Source organism: Chamaea fasciata, unplaced genomic scaffold, assembly GCF_029207755.1.
Source record: "Chamaea fasciata isolate MVZ Bird 193981 ecotype frontalis unplaced genomic scaffold, bChaFas1.0.hap1 SCAF_2, whole genome shotgun sequence".
Classification (NCBI taxonomy): domain Eukaryota; kingdom Metazoa; phylum Chordata; class Aves; order Passeriformes; family Sylviidae; genus Chamaea; species Chamaea fasciata.
This window is the reverse complement of record NW_027094087.1, coordinates 21,007,290-21,020,320: the sequence shown is the minus strand read 5'-3', so window position 1 is coordinate 21,020,320 and position 13,031 is coordinate 21,007,290. Positions and strand designations below refer to the sequence as shown.

Genomic DNA, 13,031 nt, shown 5'->3' with positions numbered 1-13,031 from the left:
TAATAATTCAGCATTGCAAAACACTCTAAATTATTCTCTCCGCTCTTTTTAATGCAACAAGTATGTATATTTTCAACTCACATCAAAATTTTGAAAGTCCCTTTTTAAGGCTGGCATATGTTTTAAAATAGAAATTGGATGTCAGTTGATGATCATCCAATTTTTGATAGTTCAGGACAAAAACCTTGTGCTTCACAGGACTTTTCTGCTTTTCTCCTTTTTGAATGTTATTACAATTCTTCAAATGAAGTACAGAAAGATCTAATTTTTAACCTGTTTTTTTTTCATTTCAGATGTACTTGTCTTTATTCTCACTAATTAGCTTTCATTTCTGAAATTGATGCTGCTGAAGTAAGCAGCACCCAAGACAGTTTCAGTAAAATATAAAAGAAAAGACACTGGTTTAGCTCTCTGAATTTTAATTAAAATAAGATACTGATACAGCTTTTCTGGCTCTACTTTCTTTTTTTTCTAAAAGAGCAGCAAAAGATTTATTAAAATTAAATTGCCTTGTATAAGTTACAAGTTATAGATACTTTCCAGATTTCCACAAATTACTTGTAGAACTATTTCCTTTTCTCTTCTGGATGCTTTAAACACCTTCAAGAACAATCACATTAAAAGAGAAAGCTTCTTCACTGTCAAAGGAATTCTGTCAGAGACTAAAATAAAGTGGGGCTGAGACAGTTTGGAGGAAATAATCCTTCAACTTTGCCCTTCCATTTGTAATCGGCATAAATGTGTCAAAACAAAGGACACATCCAAGAATATTTCTATCCCTTCAAAGACCCAGACCAAATTACAACCAAATTCTTTCATCATTTTTGTTTTATATTTGGCCAGTCTTTTGAGTTAGGTAATGGAAACTTAATCCTTCCCTGCTGCAAACTGTTTTGCAAGACCAATGACTACGAAGTCCACCTGCTCAAATCTGAAGGACAAAAAGATATTTAACATTTGTTGTTGTTCTCAGAAAACATCCCTGAGTACTCTGGCAAGGCTCTTTCAAGACAAAGCTAAACCTCCAGTTCAAGAATGACGTTTATCATGACCTGTAGTACAATGTTGTCATCAAGGTAGCAGACTTGGACTGCTCAGGTTAAAAGGCTGTATTACTCAATCTGACAAACTTAACACTTCCACTCAGCAAACCACTCTTAAATTCCTGTCTTGACCTGACTCTTCAGATGTCTAAAACCCTTAGGCCATATTTGGCCGGTGGTTCTTTAGGAACCACCAGCCTTTGCAGGAACTACAGAGGGATCTCTTCACAGACATCAGGATTTCACGATGCTGAGTCTGCACACAGCCTGCTGAGTGGTAATAAATCTTTTCCCACAACTACTCTGTCAATAACAGAACTGCTTGGAATGAGTTGCTGTGGGCAACTGTGTCTGTAGCGTGACTGTGAATATTGTACCTATATGTGATACTCTCCTGAGCACATCCATTCAGCACAGACGGGTTTGTATTCAGTCACCACTGGGCCAGTGTTTTTCTCCGTATTTTTCTGCTTTCTTCAGGCCTCTTTATTTAAATAATTTTGACTATTTATTTAAATGGACAAGTCACTAGTGACATACCACTTATTTTTCACTGCAGTATGATCATTCACCAGTCCTTCTAACCTGATCTGAGGCAGTCAGCTTTTGGTTTTAACAGATACTCTCCCCAAAGTTCATACTGAAGAACTGAATATGTTCCAAGGTGGTTAAGTACCCTTCAGATGCATCCTGCCCAGCTGGCACACAAGGACCAGCAAAAGAAGCCTACTAGATATTCTCCTAAAATTAACTGCTATAGATTTCCATACTGTGGAACACCCTATTCTGGGAATATCAGTTCCTGTAGGCAGTCTCCCTTCTGGATTCCTGAAACGCCCTGGCACTACGGAGGAGGAAGAATTCTTGAGTGGAAGATGAAATAAGAAGAGACAGGAAATGCTTGATTGAAGAGAGGGAGGATAAACCTGCCTGACAGAGTGTGCCAGTATGTGTCTAAAGGAAATGCTGGAATCTCCCTTCTCAAGGGACTTGAGTCCTCTGAAGACTTAGTCCTCAAAAACTAAGCATTAGAAAATGTACTGCAGGGAACAATACTGCATTGGCAGGAAAATGGGATGGATGATCTAATTGTTTTCCATCTTGTCTAAGTCTATGAATAATCCAGATCTCTTTAGCTGCTCTTTTTCTTACTAATTTCCAAAATATTGTTAAGTCGGGAATTGCTTATTTTGAAAGAAATTATATTAATAGTTATTTCTTTTAACCCATCAGGTCTGAGGTACAGCATGTTCTGTAACCTACTTTCAAAGTTTGTAGCTTGGTGTAGTACCAAACTCAGGCAAATATATATATATACAGCCTGCTTCTACAGTGTTTATCTGCAGTTCTGCGGGGAGTCATACTCAACTGTTTGGTGATGTGGTATAAGGAATTCTGTGCAAGTAAACCTGTCAAGTTTGCATAATAATCTTTGAAGAGATTTAAAATTTCCTTTGTTCTCCCGCTACCACAGATTTTTCCTGATACAATGACAGTGTCCCAGGATCTCTATGGATGTTAGTTAGCATGACAAGCATACTCCACCTGTATGTATCTAGCAGGCTTGGTAGTGTTCATTCATTTAATAAGGGAACAGAAATAGAAAGGATATTTTTGCTGAATTGGATAATTTACGGCTTTTGTTGTGTTGTTCGCCTACAATGTTTAAGGTGAATTATTTGTGCAGAGAGCCTTCATCTTACCTCTCCCTTATTTCTGTAGCCCAAATACAGTGTCGTTTGCATTGTTTCTATGTGACTTTTGATTTTAGTTCCCCATTAAGAAAACTCTATATATAAGCATACGTAGGCTTGCATAAATATCAAACAAAATATCATGGAGGTACTTAATTCTGTCCGTGGTGTGAAATGCATTACATTGCTTTAACTCCAGCCATTCACAGGCTGAGATAGCTGAATCAGATCTCAGGACACATACACAAATTAGATCAGCAATGTGGATGTCTTAAACAGCAAGACTGTAAGTACTTTAAGACAGAATTCATATAGCTCTATCCTTGAGTTCAGGGAGGTGAGCTACGCAGACTTCAGCATGCTGCAACTTCACAAACAGTAACCAGTTTATCATCCTAACTCCTGTATTAAGGAGTATCACCAGTGTGTTTTCACACAAAGGAATTGAGGCACACAAATAAAAATTGTACTCAGACCTACATAAGCAGTGGGTGGCCTTGCTGCTGATCAGTGGAAGTATTCAGGGAAAGTTATTGCCTCATGAGTGTGGGTACAGGTCTTGCATCCAGGCCCTTGCACTTGAAATGTAGACCTTGGCACACATGGTAACTTGACCCCAGAAATGTCTCGTTTCATAATTGACTCGATCAATGAGATAGAGCTCATTCTAAAAGCAAAATACCAGCATTAACTTTCCTTTAGAAGAAGTAGTATTAAGAACCTACATCCATCTAAGTATCTACCTGTTATGAAGAGAACTGATTCTCTTTTGGATCTGAGGCATTACGATGATTTGTTTAGGACAGACTTTCAAGGCTGCAATTAGTGCTGAGAGCCAGTTACTTTTGCTAAATTCATAAAATTGTTAATCTGTTTGTGAATCTATTATGGAGAGCTTGTATTAGTCATCACAATGAAAAGTAAACTTTTTTGAAATGTCCATGCTAGAATTCATGATGCTGTTCAGTAATTTGAGAAAATGGGCTTTCATTTAGCTCCTGCCACAGTGAAAGTTGTACAACACACTCAAAACAAGAGCATCCAGCAGTAACACAGTATGTTCCTAATCAGAACAAACTTACTGTGAGCCAGGGGTCAGACAAAAAAAGAAATTGGAAGCTTGCAGCTCTCTTTGTGAGCTTCAATAAACCTGTCCATCAGTATCTGTTCAGTAGTTCTTTATGTTGCAGCCACACTTAAATGAAATATCAGTCAAATTTAGCCTGTAAACTTCGGTCATATATACCATAACTGTTCATGATTCAATTATTTTGTATATATTATAACTCTTGAAATAATGTTGTTTTAAATAGATATAGCCAGGAAAAAAATCTTGGGTTTAGAACAAGAATGGCTAAACTAATGAATAGTTGATAAAAATATGAAATAAATGTTAATTCATCCTTTACATTCAGTAATAATAAAGTTGTACCTAGAAGAGCTAAAGGGAAATAAAATTGCTGAGTCAGTGTCAGCTCTGTCTAACACTTGTCTAAATCACTGAGCTTTTTCTAAGAGACCTGACTGATGTTTGAATAGTCCTTTGGGTTGGGGAAGATTTTTATTTTGAATTGAAAATATTTTCAGTCTTTTTAAACTTCCTCCTACTTTTATGCAGTAGAAGTTAAGTTATCCTGAAGTACTTCACTAAAAAACAACACACTTCTGTGTGGTCTCAACATAAATGAATTTGAAAACCTGTGCCTAGCAACCACAACAATAAAATGCTATTGGTTTGGGTTGGGTTTTTTTTAAGGTATTATTTTTTCAGGAACACAACTTTGAGAATCTGATGGAGGGAATGATTCTTTTTTTTTCCTAATAAAAAATTATCTTTGAGGGTAGCCTCATTCTAGAAAGGGGAAGTTCTCCAGCTGTTTCAAGCTATGTGCTTGAATCTTCAAGCATTTTGACAATTTTATGTATTTTCTCCCTGCCCAAGCAAAACCACGAATTTCCTATTGAGGATGTGATTGCTAGTCCACTGAGCTAAGAGACTTCTTTTGAGTACAGATTCAAGACCTTTAAAAAGGTATTTACCCTAAAGAATGTGGAACATTTTTTCAAATATGCTTATGATTGCCGAAAGAAGCGACTTCTAATGTATGCATGTGAAATATTCAATAGAAATGAACTGCTGCTCCAGTTCTGGAAAAAGACTGTACTGAGAAACTTTGCCAGATGACACCAGGTCGTGAAGTGCTTTGTGAGAAATGTCTTGGCCTGGTCTAGTTACTGATGAAATCTGCTTTCCACTTCAGTAAAGCCAAAATTTCGCAGTTGGATGATGCCCTAGAGATTATCAAGAACACTAAGAAAAATTTCCCATCACCTCTGATTAATTACCCAGAGTAACAAGTGTTCCCCTGGGCCACGTTTTGTCTCAGCTATAGATAAGCACTCCTGCGTGAATTTTAATGAAGTGCAAACTCTGCAGCAAGCAGGATAAATTCACCACTGCACCATGTGGTCCTGTTGGCAACCTGGTAACATAAATCTAGAATAATAGTAATTGCTGTCTAATACAATAGTGCTAAGAAATTTAAGGTTATTGATTCAAGTGTATTTTGAGGTGGGGAGGATGAAAGGAGGGGAGAAACACACTAAAAGAGCTTCAGCAGAAATTACTTTAATGTATAAGAGTTATTTGTAGAGGAAATCATGGAATATTGGCAAGAGCATGAAATCCCTGAAAAATCTCAAATTCCTCCTACAGTATGAATACTGATTTTTTTTCCTTGTTAAATATTTCTTCCTTTAAATATTTTTTCTTTTAAAATATTTTGTTTTATATCTTTCTATCAGTTAGTGCATTTAAGGTATTTACTAGTGTCCATAAGAATATACAGTCGGTTATCCAAAACAGATGTGGTTTCTTAATTAAAATAAAGTATTCCTTTGTTATAATCAGTATGTCACAACATATAATTAACTCATGAATATCATGATCACATCAGGTTAGTACATTGAGAATTATTCATAAAAGTTAGATCTCTTGGTAGATTTGGGATGCATGTCCTTCTTCACTTGGTTAAACAAAGTCATTGCTTTTCCCAACATACCTTGCCTTGTTTATATTCTCACAACTGAAGGAAAAAAGGTATTTGTTTAGCTATGCAAATGAAAACTTATTTGGGACATATTTATGTTTTGCCAATTCATGCGTTTCAGTGTTTTTCTTCCTCATTTTTAGCCCTAAGCTGAAGCACAGCTTTTCTTAAAATTGAAGTGGAGGGTGTATGTGTTTTGAGCCTCTTTTTTTCCCCCCGTTATTTGTGCAGAACACAAGTTTGAAAGAGCTGGAATAAGAGAGAGACAAATGTCTCTTAAAAATCTGCATTGTTTCAAAATTTTGTGTAGACTTGTCTGTAATCCTCCAAGAAGTCCTCTTTGAGAGAAGCATAGTTTGTCTCATTTTAGAGATAGTAAACACAGAAGTGGAAAAGCTACACAACTGTAAAAACAGACAGATGGTCCCTAGTCTTTGATAAGAAAAAAGGATCAAGGGTGGTGGTGGAATAAAAGAAACAACCCAAACAAACAAATCAAGCCAAACAGAAAGAACCCAACCCAAAACAATTGCCAGAAGACCTATCAGGTTTACTACTGAGTTTATCCAGGGAAAAGCTTTGATGATTCACAAGTGGCTCTTGAGCTGCCAGTCTTTTCACTTTGCTTGCTGTGCATGTAGTTCTGCCCATCACCTGTTGTTAATTATAACATCCTATAAATCTAATGTTAGAAGACTAGCACTGGGACACGGTGCCTGCCCTGGCTTAATGGACACTCTAGGAAAAAAATAATTTTTCAAGAATTATTCCTGGACAAGCTTCTATGAACCTGGCATTGTCATGAACTGATATTTCTATTAAGAAAAACACAAGTGAGTGCCTTTAAACAAATAAGGTGTTGGCTTTGTACAATCGTTGTGGTTTCAAACACTGTATCAAAAAACACTATGATGGGAAGCTATCATTTAATAAATCAAAATAGCTTACTTGGTAATAAATATTTTTCTTAGAAACCACAATATTCTCTTTTCGATGGATCATACGACTTTCCAGTTCCTGAATTTTTTTACATTACTGGAGTAACCAAGGAACGTGGGAAATAACTCTGCATGGTGAAATCATTCAGTTAAGCTGTGCCTACACTATGGTTAGAACAACTTTAAAATGTTTGATTTCAGGCATAGGTAATCAAATTATTCCCTTTTTCAGGTAGCCACAAGTTGGCTGAATTGGGCAGTGCTGCATTTCTGAGATGAGGAAAGTATTTAGTTTTGACTAAATCATTTCAATTTCATTTCTTAGCTTTGTATTCTACAAAAGGGTGAGCAGTATTTCCATCTCCAGTATGGGAAATAGTTTCTTGCCTGTATGGGCTCAGAGCATTAAAAAAACACAACAAACTAAAGAAGGCCATGAATTGCTGCTGTTGACTCTGTCCTATGTTAGCTGTTGTTCGGGTAACTTCCACTTATATTGATAAATCAGCCTTTGTAGTAAGCAGTGGAAAGAAAGTCAGTATTTAAAATAAAAATAAACAAGAAAGAAACTGCACAAAGAAGTACATTCTGCTCTCAGTGACAGCAGTCTAAATTCAGATTCAGTCTAGACACAAGCCCTGTAAAGACTTGCACATAAACAACATCTATCAGAAACGTACTGTTGGATTTATACAGATGTATTCTCACATGTAGAATAACCTGCTGACATAAAATATCACATTGACTGGCACCTATCTGTTGATATTACTACAGACTATCAGGTGGTCTTAAATACTTAGCAACAGGCTTTGCTGGAAACATATATGCAATTTCATACTTGCATGTATTTGTGTATCAATTCATACATAAGTAAGTTTCACCTGAAGAATATGAGTAATAAATACTTCTGTAAGTAATGCTGCTCTGTACAAAGTCCTTCAAGTTTTCCAATGTCTCCTAAGAAGGGCATAAAAAAAGTTTATAGAAAATCTGAAGAATCACCTTCTTTTACTGGAATCCCTTTTATGATGCACTTCTCATGCAAAGACCACCGTATTCTTCCATTTTTTGGTTCCACAATTATTCAGTATTCTGAATTTCTGTGTTCCTGGGTGTGAGATTCTTTTTCTAATGAAGTGCAATGTGGATATGAATATATTTGTATAGCTTCAATGACTTACTGGCTCTGCTTGCTGGTAAAAATATGGTTTTGATTATCCTTAAAACTCCTGATTCAACCTACTTTGGGAAAGTTGAGCTATATTGTTTTTTGCTGTTCACATGACATGGTGTGCATTCTAGCTGAGATCCAAGGTAAGGTACAGTGGACTCGCATCAAAAGAGAAACTGTTGCAGCAAACCTTGACTGGAAGCTGAAATGTAACTTAAGGAATATTAATAACAGAAAGGTATTGAAATCAGAGCTCTGGCTTTAAGCAAACGATTTCTCAGTGGTCCAAAGTGCTGGTTTAGGAGACGGATAGGACAAAAATTGCTGAAAATATATAAGAAATATGAAGCCTTGGAAAAAAATTAAAATTGGAGTATCATTTGTTTAACAGACAGGGCTTTAAATGACCTCAAAGAACTTTGTTCCATGTTGGTTACTGTTTTGTAATGGAATTCTATTACTTTGAAAGCAAACGCGGAGCCTGCGGCAGCTTTGTTAGATACACGTATAACAATATATCTAGCCTCTAGCTGATCTTCCTGTGCTCCTGGTTCTGCATTTTGTTTGTTTGTCTCGAGTGCTGATTTTATGACAACCCACTTAAGTCTTTAGGCTTCGTGTTAATACCCTATGAAGGTTGTGCAATGCTATTAGGGCAATGGACAGAAAACTGACAGTATCTTGATTACTGATGTGCCAGGAAAGGAAGAGATAATTTTTCAAAATCTTTTACATAACTTGGTCCTGAAGTTAATTTTATATCTGGATGCTTATGGGTGAGCCTCAGAGCCACCTGCTTAGGTTGTTGTTTTTTCACTACAGTTCAGACAGCCTTCCTGTCTGCATCCTAAGCTGCAGGTTCCTGTAACACACTGTGCCTACGTCAGCCCTGTGCTGTGTCCAGTTCCTTTCTTGAGGGCAAATGTGACACTGTTGACCAGTGACTGGTGGGCTTTCAGAAAGGCAGTTTTCCTGCTGAATGAGTCATATTTGTGAAGTAGGGCACTGTAGGGATGCCTGTCCCAATAAGCAGAAACCCATCTCAACTTGTGTCTGAAAAGAAGCTGATGTCCTCAGCAAAGCCTCCCTCAGAATAATACCCCAACATCTTCTGGCTTTGTGAATGGAGAAGTTCCCTTCTCTGCCTAGAGGTTTGCGTTCTCATGTAGTTTCTACCTTTTGTCTCTGAAGATTTGTGACAGGATAGATCCTTTTTGATGGTGATAATTTTTCTTAGGAAATGAAACCCTGAAATAAGTGTTAATTGTGTTGTTTCAGCATTAGGCTTTTTCATTAATTATGTCAGAAAATTACCTCAGTTTAATAGGAGAGTATTTCACTGTACCAATTCTGATATCCAGACTCCACATCCAGTAATGAAGAGGTCATAAAAGTGCTGAGTATCAAATTTGAAGGATTCTGACAATCTGCATTTTCTTTTCTAGAAAGAGAAGGAAGAAAGAATGTATGTTAATAGCCTTCAAAAAGGCAGGAGAGCAAAGAGATATTTTTGACTTTACTTGAAAAAATAAGCTACTGAGAGTTTATTTTATTTTCCTGTTTTAGTATTTTTTATATAATCAGACATTAATACATGAAATAAACATGAAACAGCCCAGGAAAATTGTGTTTAAAACTGTTGCTCAGGTTACAAAGGCACCATGAAGGGCTCACATTTTGGTTTGTTCTGTTTTTATCTGGAGGATCTGCGTTCCTCCACTATGCTTTGGTGCAGCTCTATAATTCACAGAAAACGATGTGTTATTTTCTCACTGGACTACTTTGTATATTACAAAGGATCATTATTTCTAGTTGCACACAACTATTTTTTCTCTCCTCAACAGCAGTTTCAAGCTTGGTCAGAATTTTGAACAAGCAAAAGCTGGAAAGATGAGAGAGAAAATTGAAATACTTCAGCATACAGCGTAAACTCTGGTTTATCACAAAATACCAGACAACAAATTGCATCAACCAAAGCCTAAAACCAAAGTAGTTTTTCCCCTGCCTCACAAACGAGGAACAGTCGACAGCTCTGGAATGTGCACTCCTCTCCCATGAAAACATTTTTCCGCTCTGCCTTTTCCAAAACTCAAAAGTTCAAAGCTAAACTACTACATGTTATAAAAGAACAAATTTACCATGACACTTAAACAAAGACATGAGTCAGTGTATTCAGATTTCTTGAGGGAGGAAGGAGTTATGTTTCTTGTTAAGGCAAGGTTTGCAATAAAGAAGTTATTTTTATAGTTTTATATAGCTCCTTATAATTATTTATTCACGCAGATGTTCTGTTTTACTGCACAGTTAAAGCTGTAATTTATGCCCTTTTTGTAATGGATATATTAATTAAGGTTTACTACATTTCTCCTCAGAAAGCAAAATATTAACATCCTCATTAAACAAACGGGCAAATGCAATCACAGACATAAGGAAATTTCGTTCACTATTATTTAGGATATCCATGGCAGTCTGGGAACCTCAGCAGTTTCTCCTTGCTCTGAAGAGTGCTACTTCTGTTCTTGGGAATGGCATGAGCAAGGCGGCCAGCATGTATGTTAACAACAGAGACAAAATGAGGTGGCTGTGGACTGCTGTGGACAAAACTACCTGTATCTGGAATAAAAAGTATGCAATTTTGTGTCCTCTCAAATGTGAGATGTAGAACATAATAGATTAAGCAGCTGAATTGCTGTATGTAGTTTTTAAAGCTGTCTAGGAAACTTGGAACACCATTTCCATTTATTTGGAACAAGTGGCTGACTCATTTGTCTGCCTTGAAAAACCTCTACGACTGTTCCTGACTGGAATAAGATGAATATTCTGAAAGTCATTGCTCTTGTGAAACAGGAAAGAAGTACAGAAAGTCACAGAGCTCCTGTTAATACTGAGTCTCATTGAATGTAATATCGATTTGGAATATGTTAAAGGATGCAAACTTCTCCTAGGTACTGTAGCAGCTTTATTATGTCCACTCTTTCAAGCAGATTGATGTGGCAAAGTCTTGTCCTTCGTGGATAAAAACTTGGGATAGCTAGATCAAAGGTCTGTTCTAGATTCAGACCTTTGATACTGAATGTTATATTCAGTAGGATGGAACCAAAATCAGAAAATCCTTGAGCATGGAGAAAACTGACATATAAAATTGGATCCAACAGCCCTTGAACACCATCAGGGTTCAGTTTTCCCTTATTAATATGTAAAGATTTATTAGGTCAGTCTCCAAAAGCAGTGTTTAGCAACTGTAGAGACAATATGCTCAAATTGAGTGGCACAGGTTTTTTTTCTTCAAATGCAATTTTCTTTTGCCTAGCTGGTTTCTTTACCTGTAGTCATAAGTTCTCTTTAGCCTTTTAAAAATACTATTTTATTTCACACGGGAATGAAGAAAGGATTTAATGTAATTAATAAATGGGGTTTTAAAACTTAACTTTTAAAATGGGAATGTTTTGATTTTTCATTTATCTGTTTTAGAGGCCTTTAACCAACTGTACCATTGATTTTAATGGTGGCTATGAAGGAGATTGTCTGTGGCAAGTAATATTAGTAGTAAGGGAGAATGTCACAGTCAGTTTTGTTGGATACAGGCATGTCACACTTGGTGACAATGGCTAGAAGCACAAGTCACACAAAGAGGGGGACCTGCATTAAGTGGCCCACTGGGTAGATGAAACATGCCTTGATAAACTCTGGAATAAGGACAAAAGTGAACTCTGCTTGATAGACAATAAACTTATCTAATTTTCAATCATCATGTGTCAAACTTTCAAAACTACAAATAAAGGAACAGCAGGATATAAATGTCACTGAGCAGTAGGGTGCAATTAGGAGGCAGTGCCTTGATAGAAAGAGGGCAACTGATCAGTAACAGCCAGTGGTAGCTGTGCTGGCCTCCTGTGTGCAAACAAGGGTGAGAAGAGGTTTGCTCCCCCCTTTCCCTGGAGCCAAGCACAGTCCTCACCTACGAGCTGCTTTGTCTGGCTACGTGGGCAGCACAGGCAGCAATGCCTTACATGTTATGCACCAGTCAGAACCACAGACTGGGCAAACTTGGTACCAAACAGTGCAGTAAGGATCACACAGGGCAAGTATGTATTTCCTTGGCCCTTGCTTCCACCTCCCACGTTATGCAAGTGAGCAGGGAAGGGACTTTCACCAGGGGTTTTGAAAACTGTGATTTATAGCGTTAGTGGCAGGTGGAACAGGGGAGACTATGGGACTGGGAGCCAAGTATTTTAAGCATCTGTTATAGGCCTGTGCCAGATGCAGGATACCAGACAAGATGTGCCATTTGTCTGTCCTTGAATGGAATTTCCTATGTCCCTAATACCAAGCAAACTCTGTTTATTTATAATATAACTACTTCTGGTTTTGTAGAGCTGATACACATACGCCACACGTCATCTTTTTAGTTTCACAATGACATTTAAACACTTAAAAAGTTATTTATTTAGCTGTGTGAATTCAGTCAGGAGGCTGTTTTGCTTTGTCATGGGTGGATCTGTAAAGGCTGGAAAACTGCTCAGCTTAGGGAGGCTGCCTTGTTTCCTGAAGTACAGTTTTCTCTAATGCTTGTCTGGGTTAAAAATGGGACTCGGGTTCTTACAAGACCTGTGCCAGGCAGTGATTTCAAATGATTGTTTGCATGGGCACAGAGAGAAGAATGATTGGGGAAATGCTGACTGTTCTCTCCTGAAAGTGGATTTTCTTCCAATTCTAACTGATTATATTTAATAAGTAATTCCAGTTATTTCCCAAAGGAACACGCAGGAATTTCTAAGCACAACATTTTCTCAGAATATGTAAATTCAAAACTACAGCTTCCTAGTGGAAATGCAAGCATTAGTCATAAAAGGAAATGTCTCCCAATTCTTGGACTGCATTTCTTGACAAATTTTGACAGAAACACAGACTTCCCAGAGTAACAGCATCTCATAATGAGACTGATTATCTGGAGTTGATTATCCTACCTTTAAGTCTCCTTGTTAATACAAAAGACATAAGCCACAAATTACATTTAAGACCAGGAGAAAAAGTCAGTGCTGACATATGTTGCTCGAAAAACAAAATGGAACAGCCCTACTGTCCCAAAACCTAGACTCCAGAGTAAGCCAACTGCATAGAAAGGTCCATCTTCT

At 37.2% G+C, this 13,031-nt stretch overlaps 1 protein-coding gene across 1 annotated transcript in view; it reads right to left on the bottom strand.

Annotated features, from left to right (window-relative positions):
* Nucleotides 1-13,031, bottom strand: part of COL8A1 (collagen type VIII alpha 1 chain) — an 86,001-nt gene that overhangs the window by 61,071 nt on the left and 11,899 nt on the right. Inside the window, exon 2 of the mRNA XM_066175210.1 lies at nt 9,211-9,337. The gene's annotated coding sequence lies outside the window, so the exon portion shown is untranslated. The remainder of the gene's footprint in view (nt 1-9,210; nt 9,338-13,031) is intronic.